Source organism: Macaca fascicularis, chromosome 9 (genome assembly GCF_037993035.2).
Source record: "Macaca fascicularis isolate 582-1 chromosome 9, T2T-MFA8v1.1".
Taxonomy (NCBI): Eukaryota; Metazoa; Chordata; class Mammalia; order Primates; family Cercopithecidae; genus Macaca; species Macaca fascicularis.
The window spans coordinates 77,624,824-77,641,865 of NC_088383.1; the positions used below are offsets into that span (position 1 = coordinate 77,624,824).

General features: G+C 42.9%; 2 long non-coding RNA genes across 2 annotated transcripts in view; one reads left to right on the forward strand and one right to left on the reverse strand.

Annotated features, from left to right (window-relative positions):
* The window catches only part of LOC135965132 (uncharacterized), a 213,136-nt gene that overhangs the window by 37,367 nt on the left and 158,727 nt on the right, over window positions 1–17,042 (forward strand). The window lies entirely within an intron of this gene.
* LOC135965131 (uncharacterized) lies at window positions 6,343–12,355 on the reverse strand. The gene is made up of 3 exons (XR_010577998.2): window positions 12,217–12,355; window positions 9,696–9,771; window positions 6,343–6,455 (listed from the first exon to the last, which is right to left on the reverse strand). It is a non-coding gene; the product is annotated as an uncharacterized lncRNA (long non-coding RNA).

The window sequence follows — 17,042 nt, forward strand, 5'->3', positions numbered from 1 at the left end:
TATTTTTTTAAGAGATAGGTTCGCTGGGAGCGGTGGCTCACACCTGTAATCCCAGGCCTTTGGGAGGCCGTGGCGGGCGGATCACGAGGTCAGGAGATCGAGACCATCCTGGCTAACACGGTGAAACCATGTCTCTACTAAAAATACAAAAAATTACCCGGGCGTGGTGGTGGGCGCCTGTAGTCCCAGCTACACAGGAAGCTGAGGCAGGAGAATGGCGTGAACCTGGGAGGTGGAGCTTGCAGTGAGCAGAGAAGGCGCCACTGCACTACAGCCTGGGCGACAGTGAAACTGTCTCAAAAAAAAAAAAGAGGCAGGGTCTCACTTTGCACCCAGGCTGGAATGCAGTGTCATGTTCATAGCTCACTGCAACCTCTAACTCCTGGGCTCGAGCAATCCTCTTGCCTCAGCCTCCCAAGTAGACAGGAATACAGGAACATGCCACCACACCTGGCTAATTTTTTTTTTTTTTGGAGACAGAGTCTTGCTCTGTTGCCCAGGATGGAGTGCAATGGTGCCATCTTGGCTCACCGCAACCTCCATCTCCCAGGTTCAAGTGATTCTTGTGCCTCAGCCTCCCAAATAGCTGGGACTACAGGTGTGCACCACCACACCTGGCTAATTTTTTGTATTTTAGTGGACACCAGGTTTCACCACGTTGCACAGGGTGGTCTTGAACTCCTGAGCTCAGGCAATTCACCTGCCTCGGCCTCCCAAAATGCTAGGATTACAGGTGTGAGTCATTGCAGCCGGCCCTGGCTAATTTTTAACTTTTTATAGAGACGGTGTCTCATTATGCTGCCTCAAGTGATCCTCCCACATCAGCCTCCCAAAATGCTAGAATTATAGGCATGCCTGGCCTATACTGGACATTTAAACATCAAAGCTAATGCTATACAATTATTAAAATGTCACTGGGGAAAACAGTAACTTTGAGTCTCTAGTTCCCACATAACAAATATCAACTACGATAACAAAACTAAAAATCCACAGACAACACATGTAACAAATAAGTGACAAAATAGTCTCATGATTTCCAAAACATGAGCAGAGGCCGGGCGCAGTGGGTCACGCCTGTAATCCCAGCACTGCGGGAGGGTGGATCACCTGAGGTTAAGAGTTCGAGACCAGCCTGACGAACATGGAGAAACCCTGTCTTTACTAAAAATACAAAAAAAATTAGCTGGGCATGGTGGTGGTGCATGCCTGTCATCCCAGCTACTTGGAAGACTGAGGCAGGAGAATCACTTGAACCCGGGAGGCAGAGGTTGTGGTGAGCCAAGATCCTGCCATTGCACTCTAGTCTGGGCAACAAGAGCAAAACTCCTTCTCAAAAAAAAAAAAAACAAAAAAAGAAAACATGAGCAGGGAAGGATAAATTCTTTTTTTTTTTTTTTTTTTTTGAGACGGAGTCTTGCTCTGTCTTGCAGCTGAACCTGGGAGGATTTTTATATACTTGAGGGTGACTGTGAGGAGCCAGAGTTAAGGTCTGCGGGGACTGGAGCAAGCTGGGCCCTATAGAAACTTTCTAAACTAACAGCCAATGCTCACTTTCTGGGACAAAGCCCCATACTGAGGAGAAACTGCTGGACAAAGGATCTAAACTAAGGATGCCAAGAATAACAGGATCAAAGGGAAAAAAAATACAGAGAAAAGTGAGGAAAGACACAGCTAGAGCTCAGAGAGTAGACCTTGTTTTAAAAACAGCTTTACTCAGATATAATTTACAGACTATACTTGTAAGCACTAACAAAAATAACAGAAGCAGCAGCTCTAGAGCTGTGACACCAGAAGTATTCTCACCAATGCCTTCCCATCTACAGCTCAAAAAGTTTAACTTAATCTAAAAATGAGCAACAGAAAAGATCACACTCAAATCTCACAGAAAGTAATTAGGAAGGAAAAAAAGAGGAAACAAAATAAGCTGGGAGCAGTGGCACATGCCTGTAATCCCAGTTACTCAGGAGGCTGATGAGAGAGGATCCCTTAAGGCCAGGAGTTAGAGGCGGCAATGTGCAATTACCCTGTCTGTCAATAGCCAAGGCACTCCAACACTGACAACATGGCGGGACCCTGTCTCTTAAAAAAAAAAAAAAACAATTTTGGCAGACACGGTGGTTCACGCCTGTAATGCCAGCACTTTGGGAGGCCAAGGCGGGTGGATCATTTGAGGTCAAGAGTTCTAGACCAGCCTGGCCAACATGGTGAAACCCCATCTCTACTAAAAATACAAAAATTAGCTGGGCGTGGTGCCGGTGCCTGTAATCCCAGCTACTCTGGAGGCTGAGGCAGGAGAATTGCTTGAACCTGGGAGGCAGAGGTCGCAGTGAGCTGACATCACACTACTGCACTCCAGCATGGGCCACAGAGATTGACTCCGTCTCACAAAAAAAAAAAAAAAAACAAAACAACAACAAAAAAAAAACCAAATAAAAGCATACCATTTTGAATGAACTCAAACAAACATATATGGCCGGGCACGGTGGCTCATGCCTATAATCCCAGTCCTTAGGGAAGCTGAGGCAGACGGATCACTTGAGGTCGGCAGTTCAAGACCAACCTGGCCAACATGGTGAAACCCCATCTCTACTAAATATACAAAAATTAGCCGGGTATGGTGGTGCATACCTGTAATCCCAGCTACTCTGGAGGCTGAGGCATAAGAATCACTTGAACCTAAGAGGAGGAGGCTGCAGTGAGCCGAGATCTTGCCAGTGCACTCCAGCCTGGGTGATAGAGTGAAACTGTGTCTCAAAAAAAAAAAAAAGAAAGAAAGAAAATAAAATATACATATATATCATATATTGGCTGGGCACAGTGGCTCTCGCCTGTAATCCCAGCACTTTGGGAGGCAGAGGCAAGTGGATCGCTTGAGCTCAGGATTGAGAGCAGCCTGGGCAACTTAGAGAGATCCCATCTCAACAAAAATAAAAACTTAGCCAGGCATGGTAGCACGTACCTGTGGTCTCAGGTACTCAGGAGGCTGAGGTGGAAGGATCACTTGAACCTGGGAGGTGAAGGCTGCAGTGAGCCAAGATCATGCCACTGCACTCCAGCCTGGGTGACAGAGACACCATCTCAGAAAAAATTATATATATAAAATATATATATTAAATATACAAATAATACAAAAAAAATTTTAAAATTATATATATATAACACACACACAAACACAGATTTTTTTTTTTTTTTTTTTTTTTTTAGCGAAAGGGTCATACTCAGCTGGGTGCGGTGGCTCACACCTGTAATCCCAGCACTTTGGGAGGCCGAGGCGGTTGGATCACGAGGTCAGGGGTTTGAGACCAGCCTGACCAATATGGTGAAACCCTGTTTCTACTAAAAATACAAAAACTAGCAGGGTGTAGTGGCACACGCCTGTATCCCAGCTACTCAGGAGGCTGAGGCAGGAGAATCGCTTGAACCCAGGAGGCAGAGGTTGCAGTGAGCCGAGATTGTACCACTACACTCAAGCCTGGGCAATAGAGGGAGACTCTCAAAAAAAAAAAGTCCTGGGTGACTCTATCTGTCACCCAGGATAGAGTACAGAGTCATGATCATAGCTCATTGTAACCTCTAGCTCCTGGACTCATGAAGTTCTCCCACCTCAGCCTCCCAAGTAGCTGGGACTACAGGCACACACCACCACCTCTGGCTAATTTTTAAATTTTTTGTAGAGACAGGGTCTTGCTACATTGCCCAGGCTTGTCTTGAACTCCTGGGCTCAAGCAATCCTCCTGACTTAGCCTCCTAGAGTGCTGAGATTATAGGTTTGAGCCACCATGCCTGCTAAAAGAAAAAATTTTAATGCTATGGTGAAGAATAAAAATCAAATTAAGAAAAACTTTTCAGTTTTTCAATGAGATAAAATAACTCAAGAAAGAAGTAGAAATAAAAGATAACGTCACAAATGAAGGCTATACGAGAAAGAGTAAAAGACCGAATAAACACAACAGATTTCTTAAAAATGGGAAATTTTGAGGCATGTGTAGTGGTGCATGCCTACAGTCCCAGCTACAGGAGCTCAAAGCTATCAAGTGCCATGATTACATCTGTGAATAGCCACTGCACTTCCATGTGGGCAACACAGCACGATCCTGTCTCTTAAAAAAAAAAAAAGAGAAATTTTGAAAACTGAATAAGGAAAAAGATGAAAAAGATTTGATGTGACAAAGGAGATTCGAAAAAGAGAGCCAACATATGCACAACAAGAGTCCTTAAAGAAGAAAACCAAAGCAACTGGAAAACCAAACACTAAAAATTGTAATTCAAGAAAATTTTGATAAAACTTTTAAAAAATACATATGAACTACAAATTGAAAGCACACACTGAGTACCCAGAAAAACCGACAAAAAACACCACCAAAATATATTCTAGTAAAACTACTGATTTTTAAAGGAAATCACTTAGAAAAAAGATTTTAAGAAAATCACATATAAGGAAAAAAGATTAGACTGGCATCTCACTTTTTATAGCGATGCTTTGTTCCAAAAACAGTAAAGTAACATACCTAAGACAATGAAGAAAAGAAAATGTGAACCAAGAATTTTATATACAGCCAAAATAATTTTCAGGTATAAAGTCACATATAAGATATTATCAATAGGCAGTACTGTTTCCATAAGCCCTTTCTCAGGAATCTACCCAATAACAAGTCACAAACAACAAAAATGACTGGAGACACTGACATAAGGACTGACGGCACTGATTATTGGTGGATGTTAGCATCACAAAAAGAACTAGACATACATATCTCCTGCCAGAAGTACACCACCTATGAAGCAGTTCTGCCCTAAACAAACAAACAAACAAACCTGAATATTCAGAAAATACAGAAGACAGAGGAATATGTTAAATGACATCATGGGGAAGCAATACTCTAGATTTATGACAATGTAGTTTCTTAAACAAAAAAAGCTATAAAAAATACATAAAGGAGTAATCCATATATTAAAAGCAACTTAATAATCACACAATGTAAAAATCTTATTTGGACCCAGATTCAAGAAAACAAACAATAAAAGAAAATAAATATTTCTAAGACAATTGATAATGTAAAATTAATATTTTGAAATATTAATTTTTTAGAAGTGATAACAGTATTGTTGGTTTTTTTTTTGAATCCTTTTCTTTTAGAGATACATATCCAAACATTTATGGATATAATAATATGGTACCTAGGGTTTGCATCAAAATAATTCTGAAAGATGAGGTAGGTTAGCATATAGATAAAATAATTATTGAAGCTGGAGGATGAATACATAGGGGTTCCTTACGTGATTCTATCAACTTTTGTACATGTTTGACATTTTCTATAAAAGGTTATTTCTTTTTTTTTTTTTTTTTTTTGAGACAGAGTCTCACTCTGTCATCCAGGCTGGAGTGTAGTGGCATGATCTCAGCTCACCACAACCTCCAACCCTGGGTTCAAGCGATTCTCCTGCCTCAGCCCCCTGAGCAGCTGGGATTACAGGCACCCACCACCACACCGGCTAATTTTTATATTTTTAGTAAAGATGGGGTTTCACCATGCTGACCAGGCTGGTCTTGAATTCCTGACCTCAGGCGATCCACCTGCCTTGGCCTTCCAAAGTGCTGGATTACAGCCGTGAGCCACCGCACCCAGCCAAAAGATATTTTTTGAGAAAGAAAAAGACACATGGATTTAGTATTCTGATTTATTAATTTAATAAAAATTTGCAGTTTTATAACACAACTCTAAAATATTACCCTCTCTTACCCATAGAAATTCATTTTGTTTCAACTTTTATATTTTCCAGATCACATTTTCAGTCTTAAAAAAAAAATGATAAAATCTGATCAAGGTCAGGTGTGATGGCTCACACCTGTAATCCCAGCACTCTGGCAGGCCACAAGGCAGAGGCGGGGTCGGGGGGAATTGCTTGAGCCCAGGAGTTCAAGACCAGCCTGGGCTACATGGTGAAATCTCATCTCTACAAAATACGCAAAAAATTAGCTGGGCATTGTAGCACGCGCCTGTAGTCCCAGCTATTCAAGAGGCTGGGGTGGGAGAATCACCTGAGCCCAGGAAGTCAAGAATGCAGTGAGCTATGACTGTCCCACTGCACTCCAGCCTGGGCATAACAGGGAGACCCTGTCTCAAGACAAACAAACAAAACTGATAAAATCTATCCTGACTTAATTACAGGTGTGAGCCACCACACCCAGCCTTACAACTGAATTTTGAGAATGACTATGAAATCTGGTCCACAAAGGACAATATAATTTTCATTCAGTAATTCATCCCCATAATTTCAATTAGAGAAAGCATGAAAAAAAGACTTACCTGTTTTACATGTGGATTCATGGCCATTTCAGTTACATTCTTTTTGGTCTCACAGAAAATAATAGCCCTCCCTTCAGACCCACTGTAGACTTGAAGGACATCTCCAATAACTGCCGGCCTCTGAGACCAATGACACTGGATGGCCAAATGCTTTGAAGAAAGAAAATATCACAGTATTTGTTTCATTAAAATTATTTTAAAATATTTCTCTTGTGTAGTTTTTCTATCCGGTCAAGAACTAGCCTTCCTGGGAGACTGTAAGACAAAGACTCTCCTCAACAGCACTTAAAAACAATATAGACAAATGGACATCAATAAACTGATGAAAGAATAAACAAACTGCAGTATATTCAAACAGAATACCATTCAACAATTAAAAGAAACCAACTACTGATATACATGGAACAATATGAACCTTTAAAAAAATGCCGAATAAAGTCTTAACAGAAAATGAGCACACACAGTATAATTCCATTTATATGAAGTTCTAGAATAGGCAAAATCAATCAATTGCGGAAGAAAAATCAGAACAGTGGTTGTCTCTGAACCGGGTATACTGACTGGGAAGGGACATGAGGGAACTTTCTAGAATGATTGGCAATATTCGATATGGTGATGAGGGTTTGGGTTACACACATATGAATTTTTTAAAAATAGGCAAATGTACACAAGATTTTGTATTTCATTGTACATAATAAAAATTATAATATGAATGAACCTCAAAAACATTACGCTAAGTGAATGAAACGACATAAAAAGTCACATATTGTATGATTACATTTACAGTCACGCATTGCTTAATGACAGGGATACGTTCTGAGAAATGTATTGTTAGGCAGCTTCATCATTATGCAAATATCACAGAGTGTACTTACACAAACCTAGGGTATAGCCTACTACACACACCTAGGCTATACGGTATGTCCTGTCGCTCCTAGGCTATAAACCTGAACAGCATGTTACTGTACTGAACACTGTAGGCAACGGTAAGTATGTGCGTCTCTAAACATATCTAAGCACAGAAAAGGTACGGTAAGAACATGGCATAAAAGATAAAAACTGATACACCTGTATAGGACGGCTCCATTATAATCTTATGGGACCACCATCGAATATGTGCCACCGTATATATGGTCCATCGCTGACCAAAACATTGGTATGCAGCACATGACTGTACACGAAATATCCAAAACAGGTATATCCATTGAGACAAAAAGCAGACTAGTGATTGACAGTGGATAAAGAAAGGAGGGAATGGAAGCTGGGAACAGTGGCTCACGCCTGTAATCCCAGCACTTTGGGAGGCCAAGGCCAGCGGATCACCTAAGGTCAGGAGTTCGAGACCAGCCTGGGCAACATAGTGAAACTCCATCTCTACTAAAAATACAAAAACTTAGTCATGGGCACCTGTAGTCCCAGCTATAACCGGGAGGTGGAGGTTGCAGTGAGCCAAGATCACGCCACTGAACTCCAGCCTGAGCAACAGAGCTAAACTCCATCTCAAAAAAAAAAAAGGAAAAAGGAGAGAATGGGGAGTAACTGCTTACTGGTTGTGGGGTTTCCTTTTGGGGTGATGAAAATGTTTGGAACTAGATAGAAATGATGGCTGTACACTGTAAATGTACTACATAACACTGAATTGTACACTTTAAAATGGTTAGTTTTAGTTATGTGAATTTTACCTCAATTTTAAAAATTGTAAATATGGCGTTCTACTTAAAGATATATATAGGCGGGGCATGGTGGCTCATGCCTGTAATCCCAGCACTTTGGGAGGCTGAGGCAGGTGGATCACCTGAGGTCAGGAGTTCAAACCAACCTGGCCAATGTGGTGAAACCCCATCTCTACTAAAATACAAAAATTAGCTGGGCATGGTGGCAGGCACCTGTAATCCCAGCTACTCAGGAGGCTGAGGCAGGAGAATTGCTTGAACCCCGGAGACAGAGGTTGCAGTGAGCCGAGACTGCGCCATTGCACTCCAGCCTGGGCGACAAGAAAACAAAAACAAAAACACAACATGAAAAAACAAGAAAATCCACCACATCTTTGAGTGATGTTAACAGTAAAAAAATAAAAATAAAAACCACAGGGATGCAAATCAACAAAACAGACTATGGGAAACTCATAAGACAAATGAGTTTTTCTGTTGTTTTTTTCTGAGACGGAGTCTCACACTGTCGCCCAGGCTAGAGTTCAGTGGCATGATCTCAGCTCACTGCAACCTCCACCTCCCAGGTTCAAGCAATTCTCCTTTCTCAGCCTCCCAAGTAGCTGGGACTACAGACATGTGCTACCATGCCTTGCTAATTTTTATATTTTTAGTAGAGACAGGGTTTCACCACATCGGTCAGGCTGGTCTGAAACTCCTGACCTCAGGTGATCTACCGGCCTCGGCCTCCCAAAGTGCTGGGATTTCAGGTGTGAGCCACCGTGCCTGACCAACAAATGAGTTTTTTCAACAGAAAATTGCAAAGAAAAAGAAGGAACTATAGATTATAAAATGTTTAAGACTCACATCAATCAGTAGCAATGTAAGAATTGTATTTGGATCCAGATTCAAACAAACAATTTAAAAAAGACAGCAATGGCAATGTGCACACTAGGTATTTAATGATATTAAAGAATTACTAGGCCAGGTGCAGTGGCTCACGCCTGTAATCCCAGCACTTTGACAGACAGACCAAGGCAGGCAGGTCACATGAGGTCATGAGTTCGAGACCAGCCTGGCCAACATGGCGAAACCCCGTCTCTACTAAAAATACAAAAAATTAGCTGGGTGTGGTGGTGGGCACCTGTAATCCCAGCTACTTGGGAGGCTGAAGCAGAAGAATCGCTTGAACCAGGGAGGCAGAAGTTGCAGTGTGCTGAGATTATACCACTGCCTGGGCAACAAGAGTGAAACTCTTCTCAAAAAAAAAAAAAAAAATTACTGTTTTCTTCTACTTTGATAATGACTCCGGTTTTAAAGAGTCCTTAGTTATCATTTAGAAATATATACAATTACTTGATGAAATGATGACTGGGATTGTTTCAAATGCAGGGGTGAAGAAAAGATCATTGTTAAAGACTGGTAATAGGTAATGTGTTCTTTATACTGTTCAATCTTTCTATTCAATTTACTATTCAATTTTATATGTTTGAAAATGTCCTTATCAATGTTTTTTTACTGACATATTTTACATTCTTACTGCGAAACTTTCAACCATTACAAAATATACAAGCTTCTTTTTTAGTCTTATTATTATTATTTTTTTTTGAGACAGTCTCAATCTGTTGCCCAGGCTGGAGTGCAGTGGTACGATCTCAGCTCACTGAAACCTCCATCTCCGTCTCAAAACAACAACAACAACAACAACAACAACAACAACAACAACAACAAAACCGCATACCTTTCAGAAGCTTTATAGTCTCTTCAGAAATAGGAAAATTAGAGAAGGCTCCTTCTTTCTGTTCACATGTTAAGGTCTGTAAAAATGAAATCAATGGCCTAAATAATATAATTTATATTCAACTCTTCTTCATTTACTGTTTTTAATTTTGTACAGATTCACTTACAAGGAAACTTACTGGAACACTCTTTTTTTTTCTTTTTTTTTTTTGAGACAGGGTCCCACTCTGTTGCCCAGGTTGGAGTGCAGTGGCACCATCACAGCTCACTGTGGCCTCAACCGCCAGGCTCAAATCCTTCCCACCTCAGCCTTCCAAGTAGCTAGGACCACAGGCGCATACACCACCATGCTCACTTAGTTTTTTATTTTTCGTAGAAACAGGGTCTCACCATGGTTACCCTGGCTGGTCTGAAACTCCTGGCCTCAAGAGATCCTCTTGGCCAGGCGCAGTGGCTCATGCCTGTAAACTCAGCACTTTGGGAGGCTGAGGCAGGTGGATCACCTGAGGTCAGGAGTTCAAGACCAGCCTGACCAACATGGAGAAACGCTGTCTCTACTAACAATACAAAATTAGCCAGGTGTGGTGACGCATACCTGTAATCCCAGCTACTTGGGAGGCTGAGGCAGGAGAATCGCTTGAACCCAGGAGGCGGAGGTTGTGATGAGCCGAGATCACGCCATTGCACTCCAGTCAGGGCAACAACAGAGAAACTCTGTCTCAAAAAAAAAAAAAAAGAAAGATCCTCCTGCCTTGGCCTCCCAAACTGCTGGGATTACAAGCATAAGCCACTATGCCCAGCCAAAAAGGTTATTTATTAATCTAAATCATACAGATGTAGACAAAATTATAAAGATTAACACAAGCCCATAAACTAAGCTAAAAGAAATTACATAATGAGGAATGTAAAAGTTTTTCTGAAAATAAGTTAAAAATTTATTCTATAGCTTTTGAAAGCTTTTATTTAGGTTGCTAATACAAAAGAAAGTTACTGTAAGCTTGAAGATTTCTTTAACATATATACAGGTTAGTATGATATCATTTAACATTTATTGAAAACTCTGTATATTAATGTGCACATAGAACAAAAACAGTATGTCTACTCGTAAGCTTTATTGTTCATGTGTTTAAAGAAACACATACTAACAATTTCAAACTTGGAATTAGATAAAAAATAATTTCAAATTCAAATTGCATGCCATTTAAACAAACCTCAATGCTGCTGTTACCTTTTTAAGATTTAAAAAAAGTTACAAAAATAAACACTGTTGGCCAGGCATGGTGGCTCATGCCTGTAATTCCAGCACTTCGGGAGGCCAAAGTGGTACCATCACTTAAGCCCAGGAGTTCAAGACTAGCCTGGGCAACATAGTGAGACCCCGTCTCTACAAAACACAAACAAACAAAAAATACGGCCGGGCACGGTGGCTCAAGCCTGTAATCCCAGCACTTTGAGAGGCCGAGATGGGTGGATCACGAGGTCAGGAGATCGAGACCATCCTGGCTAACACAGTTTACGGTGAAACCCCGTCTCTACTAAAAAAAAAAAAAAAAAAAACAACTACGCAGGCGCCTGTAGTCCCAGCTACTCAGGAGGCTGAGCTACTCAGGAGGCTCCGCCCGGGAGGCGGAGCTCGCAGTGAGCTGAGATCCGGCCACTGCACTCCAGCCCGGGCGACAGAGCGAGTCTCCGTCTCAAAACAAACAAACAAACAAACAAACAAAAAATACACTATCACTGTAGAAACTATTGAAACCGGTAAGGCCCAGTGGTTTATGTCTGTAATCCCAGCACTTCAGGAGGCCAAGGCTCAAGCAATCCTCCCATCTCAGCATTCCAAAGTGCTAGGATAACAGGCATGAGCCACTGCGGCTAGCCACCAGACCAGTATTCTAATAATGCTTCATTTCTTTTAGCTGGTATTCCAATCCGTTTCGAAATCCCTGGTTATCTTTCATAGTTTAAGGGCCGTGAAACATAAGGATGGACAAAGATTTGGTCATTTTCCTCAAGAACTTTTCGGAAATATGTGGCATAATATAGGAAAAATGAACTAATTTTACATAGAAATGCATAATAAATATCAATCAAATGATAAAGATAGCCACTGAAACTAGGTAACTGTAAACTAGGGTTTTTAGGAAAGACATAAACTAGGCCTTGACGGGTGGACAGGATTTGGATGCAAAACATAAGAATTTCAAAAGAAGCCTTTTTAAAAATACCTGCTTGGTTTTCTGCTTACACTCTAGGTACCTTCAGTAGTCAAATTCACAGAGCGAAAGTAGAATGGTGGTTGCCGGGAGTGGAAGGAGAGAGGAATGAGAAGTGAGTGTTTAATGGGCACAGAGTTTCAGTCTGGGACAATGAAAAGTTCTGGAGATGGATGGCGGTGACAGCTGCAAAACGATGTAAATATACTTAATGTCACAGAGCTATATACCTAAAAATGGTTAAAATGATAAATGTCACGTATATTTTAGCACAATAAAGAAAAGTGTTAGCTGGAATGGCAAGTTTACCTTAGTGATAAGGTCAGAGAGGTAGATTCTGCTTTCTAAGGCTATACAAAATAAGTCTCATTCTTTGAATGTCAGCCTCCGAACACTCCCACCTTAGCCTCTTCAGCTGATTTCTTTTTTCCAGGTCAAGTGTCTCCAGTAATAATTTTACCTGGGCATTTTTCAGCACCTTGTGATCCTCTGAGTGTTTCAGGATGTTTTTTTCTTTTCCTTTTTTTTTTTTTTTTTTTTTGGAGGGCATGCGGGTGGGAGGAGGAAAGACTACAACTCCTCTACAGGCTCCTTGAGAGCAGGGACTATTTCTTTACTTATTTAGTTTAACCTCCTTGGTGCTCAGCAAAGAGTATGGTACAAATCAGGTTTAAGAATCACCTGCAGATTGAATGAAAATACTGACCATAGGCCGGGCGCGGTGGCTCAAGCCTGTAATCCCAGCACTTTGGGAGGCCGAGATGGGCGGATCACAAGGTCAGGAGATCAAGACCATCCTGGCTAACACAGTGAAACCCCGTCTCTACTAAAAAAAAAAAAAACAAAAATCTAGCCGGGCGAGGTGGCGGGCGCCTGTAGTCCCAGCTACTCGGGAGGCTGAGGCAGGAGAATGGCGTAAACCTGGGAGGCGGAGCTTGCAGTGAGCTGAGATCCGGCCACTGCACTCCAGCCTGGGCGATAGAGGGAGACTCCGCCTCAAAAAAAAAAAAAAAAAGAAAAAGAAAAGAAAATACTGACCATAAAAGCTATTAATAATGCAACCCACACGATCTCCATTACTGACAAATCCTGGCAAGGCTCACTGTCACACTTTTCCTTAAGCCTCTATAGTTATGGAGGTTTGTAAACCTAAGATCGCTTTCCCCAGGATTCTTGCACAGGGGACAGGGTGACAGAAGCAACACATATTCAAAGCAATCATTTTTTCTTAATCATCTTCTAAGAGGGCCAGTGAGAACGAAATGACAGGCGTCACTGCTTATGGAGAGAAAGAACAGATTCCACGGTGATGCGAGCTTGAGTCTGCCCATCTCTGAGATTCAGGCGCCAAAGGGAAGGGCTTAGGGGCCACGCCGCGGGGAGGCCCAAAGCCCAGGGCCATCTTTCTCCAGGTCGGGAGTGTGGAGGTGGAAACGGTCCCTGAGCGACCTCAGAAAGCCGAGGGCGGCGCGAAGGGAGGCCCTCGCATGCTCCGGCCCAGTTCTGACAGGCCATCATCAGGGACAGACAGTTCCCCTCCCCGCCCAAGCACGTGCAGCCCAAAAGGAGGCGCGGCCCATGCTCAGCGCAACTTCTGCCTCTCCTTCTGGCTCTCGGGCTCCTCCAAGGGTGCTTCCAGCTCCATAATGTCCCCCCAGAGGAGTTTCCCAGGCATTACTGGCCACCACCGCCTCCCTCCGGGCACAGTGGCCACAACCACCTAAGGGCAGCGACAGCGCGAAAGGAAGCGGGGGCAGGGCGGCCGCCCGGCCTTGGACGTGCGCCACTTCCGGGACACCCACCGCACGGGGGGGGAAAAAATAATCCCGGATACTCTTGGTTTAAATCCTTCCATTGCGCCGCAACCTCTCAACCAATGTGTGTGAGAGATCTCAACTGTCCCACCCTTGTTATGAAGTGATTGGTTACTAGAGTAAAGCCCTGGCCAATCTTCACAAAGGAAGCACGCACTGATCAGTATAAATAGTTCGGTTTATCTTCCCCTCCCCCACTCTGAACTGGTCTCCTCGGCTGCGCAGAGCTTCTTGGGGGCGTCCTAGTGTTCACTGCTAGGGCTGGGAAGCCCTTCGACGTGGGTAGACACGGTCCAGCGCGCGGTGGGCGGGTGCGGGGGCAGGCTCTCGCTGACGCCAGTGGGCACCGCCACGCGCCGCCTCGCTATTTGCCTCCGGAAGCTGAACCCCTCCGCCCCGCCCATTGTGGGGGAGATGTTAACGACCAACGGCTTCGCGCGACGCCACGGGCCTGGCGACGGTGGAGAGGGTGTTTGCGCAGTTAGCGGTGGGCCAGATGGGCCGGAGGTGTAGCCGGGAACGGACAGATGTCCGTCCCTGAAGTCTTAAGTTTTAATCGTGAAGTTGGTCCCTGGTTCATTGTGATCCTTTTCTCGCTGTCCGTTTGACATAAGAAGAAACCCGAGAAAGGAATGTATTTGTCTGAAGTCCCACAGTCTGTTAGTGGCACAGTCAGGACTAGAAAATTTAGCTCCTGAAGCTGAGATCAGTGCTTTCTCTGCCACATCAACCTGAAAACTTTTGAGTTTTGCAATGTTTTGGGGAGGATGCTCCCATGAAACAATGAACAGGAAAAATCTGAGGAAGCCTCACATTTTCTGCTAGCGAGAAAAGCCAAAATGTCTTCCACAGAATATCTATTTGCAGCGAATGAAAAAGGATTTAATTTTAGTGATGGGGATTAACTGCCCGTGAATCACAACCTTACACAAAACTGAAACCTTTGACAATACAAATGGTAACTTCCTTAGTGTGTTTGTATACCTTTGCTTACTATCACCGAGGCTAGCTAGTTGCCTTTTCACAGTCATTTCTTCATCTCTTCATGATCCTTGCGACCCAGCTACTCTACCCAATGGAGACATAGGGCTACTCATAAACCTCTTGATAACGTCTGGCACACCAGCCTTAAAACCTAAGCATCAAACTGTGTCCTAGCAAAATTAGAAATTGTTACATGTCGTGGAGTTTGGGAATTGGTCCTGAACAGCTGGAACCAGAAATGTTAAATCTGTGATTTTTTCAAGCCTTCTGCATAACTACGGCTTGGCCTGAAGGCAAGGGCTATATGTTTGCATGTAACTTTGTGTATTCAATACTTACAAGCAGAAGGAGTGTTCAGCTATTGATGATGGAGAAACGTACCTCTCTTCCTAGGTTATTATGAGAATAGCTATGCATCTCTAGATCTGCGGTTTTCTACATCCTTTTGTCCTAATCCCTCAACCTACTGCCAATTCTACCATAGTAGGATCTTTATAGCCCTACAACAGGGTATAATGATGTGCATAAAAACACAGTGTAGGCCGGGCACCGTGGCTCACGCCTGTAATCCCAGCACTTTGGGAGGCCAAGGTGGGTGGATTAACTGAGGTCAGGAGTTCGAGACCAGCCTGACCAACATGGAGAAACCCCGTCTCTACTAAAAATACAAAATTAGCCGGCCATAGTGGCGCATGCCTGTAATCCCAGCTTGCCTGTAATCCCAGCTTGCCTGTAATCCCAAGAGTTTGTGTCTAATGAGATTTGGGGTTGGGGGAGGCATACTGTGCATGAATAATTAAAATGCACAATAATTCATGATGCAGTCTTATTAGAACATCTTTATTTTCCAAACATCTTACCAGAGTACTAATATACTTTCTTTTACAACACTTAAGAGTTGGGTGCTTCAATTGCTGCTACTGTTACAAGGTCCTATAAAGATTTCCCTTGCCCTTTGCCTCAGCTTGTTTAAACTGACCATTAAGATATAAAAAGAAAAGGGCCGGGCGCGGTGGCTCACGCCTGTAATCCCAGCACTTTGGGAGGCCAGGGTGGGCGGATCACCTGAGGTCGGGAGTTCCAAGACTAGCCTGACCAACATGGAGAAACCCTGTCTCTACTAAAAATAGGAAATTAGCCAGGCATGGTGGCACATGCCTGTAATCCCAGCTACTCTGGAGGCTGAGGCAGGAGAATCGCTTGAACCTTGGAGGTAGAGATTGCGGTGAGCCGAGATCAAGCCATTTGCACTCCAGCCTGGGCAACAAGAAATTCCGTGTCAAAAAAAAAAAAAACAAACAAACAAACATACATACACACACACACACACACACATATATGATGACTATTTCGAAACTTGCCTCTCTCTTATCCTTTTAGAACTACAGGGCTAGATTAGTTTTACTCTGTAGAGTTGAAGGTAAAAGTCATCAAATAACCATTTTGCATCTGCACGTCAATCTTATGTGACAAAAGGAATTGAACCTTTTACTTTATCCCCAGCAGCTTTGTCATGAACCATCCTTTTAAAATGCTGTGACATGGAAATAGTTTAAGGGGCAGTTAAAAACTGATTTAAGACACACTGGGGTCACAAAATAAGTGTAGAGTGTGGAAAAGCAGAAAGAAAGTAAAGGCAAAGAGAATAGGAGGGAAGGAGGAGGGTATTTTTCCCATTGCCATGGGACCTAAACCAAGTCAGTTCTAAAATCTTGCTAGTAAGTGAGGAGAGGAATGCCGGCGGCACAGGAAATTGGATCCGCTGATGTAACAGCACCATGGAACTGAGGTGCAGAGGTGCTTACATTAGCTTGAGGTTTTGACAGCATTGGAAAAGAGACATCTTTGAGCACATTATCATATGCACATTTATGCATGTATCTAGCGCCTAAATTCAGACTTTTACATGATTTTTTAAGTGCTTAACCTTTAGTCTCATTGTTTCTGTAGTCAATTACTTTCTGGATGTTTTCAACCAAGTAGTGGGAGAGAGGGTTTCAGAGTCATATCAGTCTTCCCAGAAGAGGGCACCATTATCCAAGTAATGTTTGGAAGGAAGCTGCTTGTGCTAAAGAGGAAAAAATGTTGCTAAGATTTCAGAGGGGAGAAAGTCCTGTAACACACCAGCAAAGTAATCATGAATTTGTCTTAGATGCCCCCATTCTTGTTTCATGAGATTCGTGTCTCTCTTCCTCATCTGTTAAGCAATAGCCTGTTTTCCCAACACCCAAAAAGCCTTAGTAGCTGTAGATAGGTTGTCAAAATGCCATGGTTCCCAATCTTTTCCCTTCTACAGGCTCTTTCCATTGCTCTTCCTCATAGACTTGGCATTTTGGT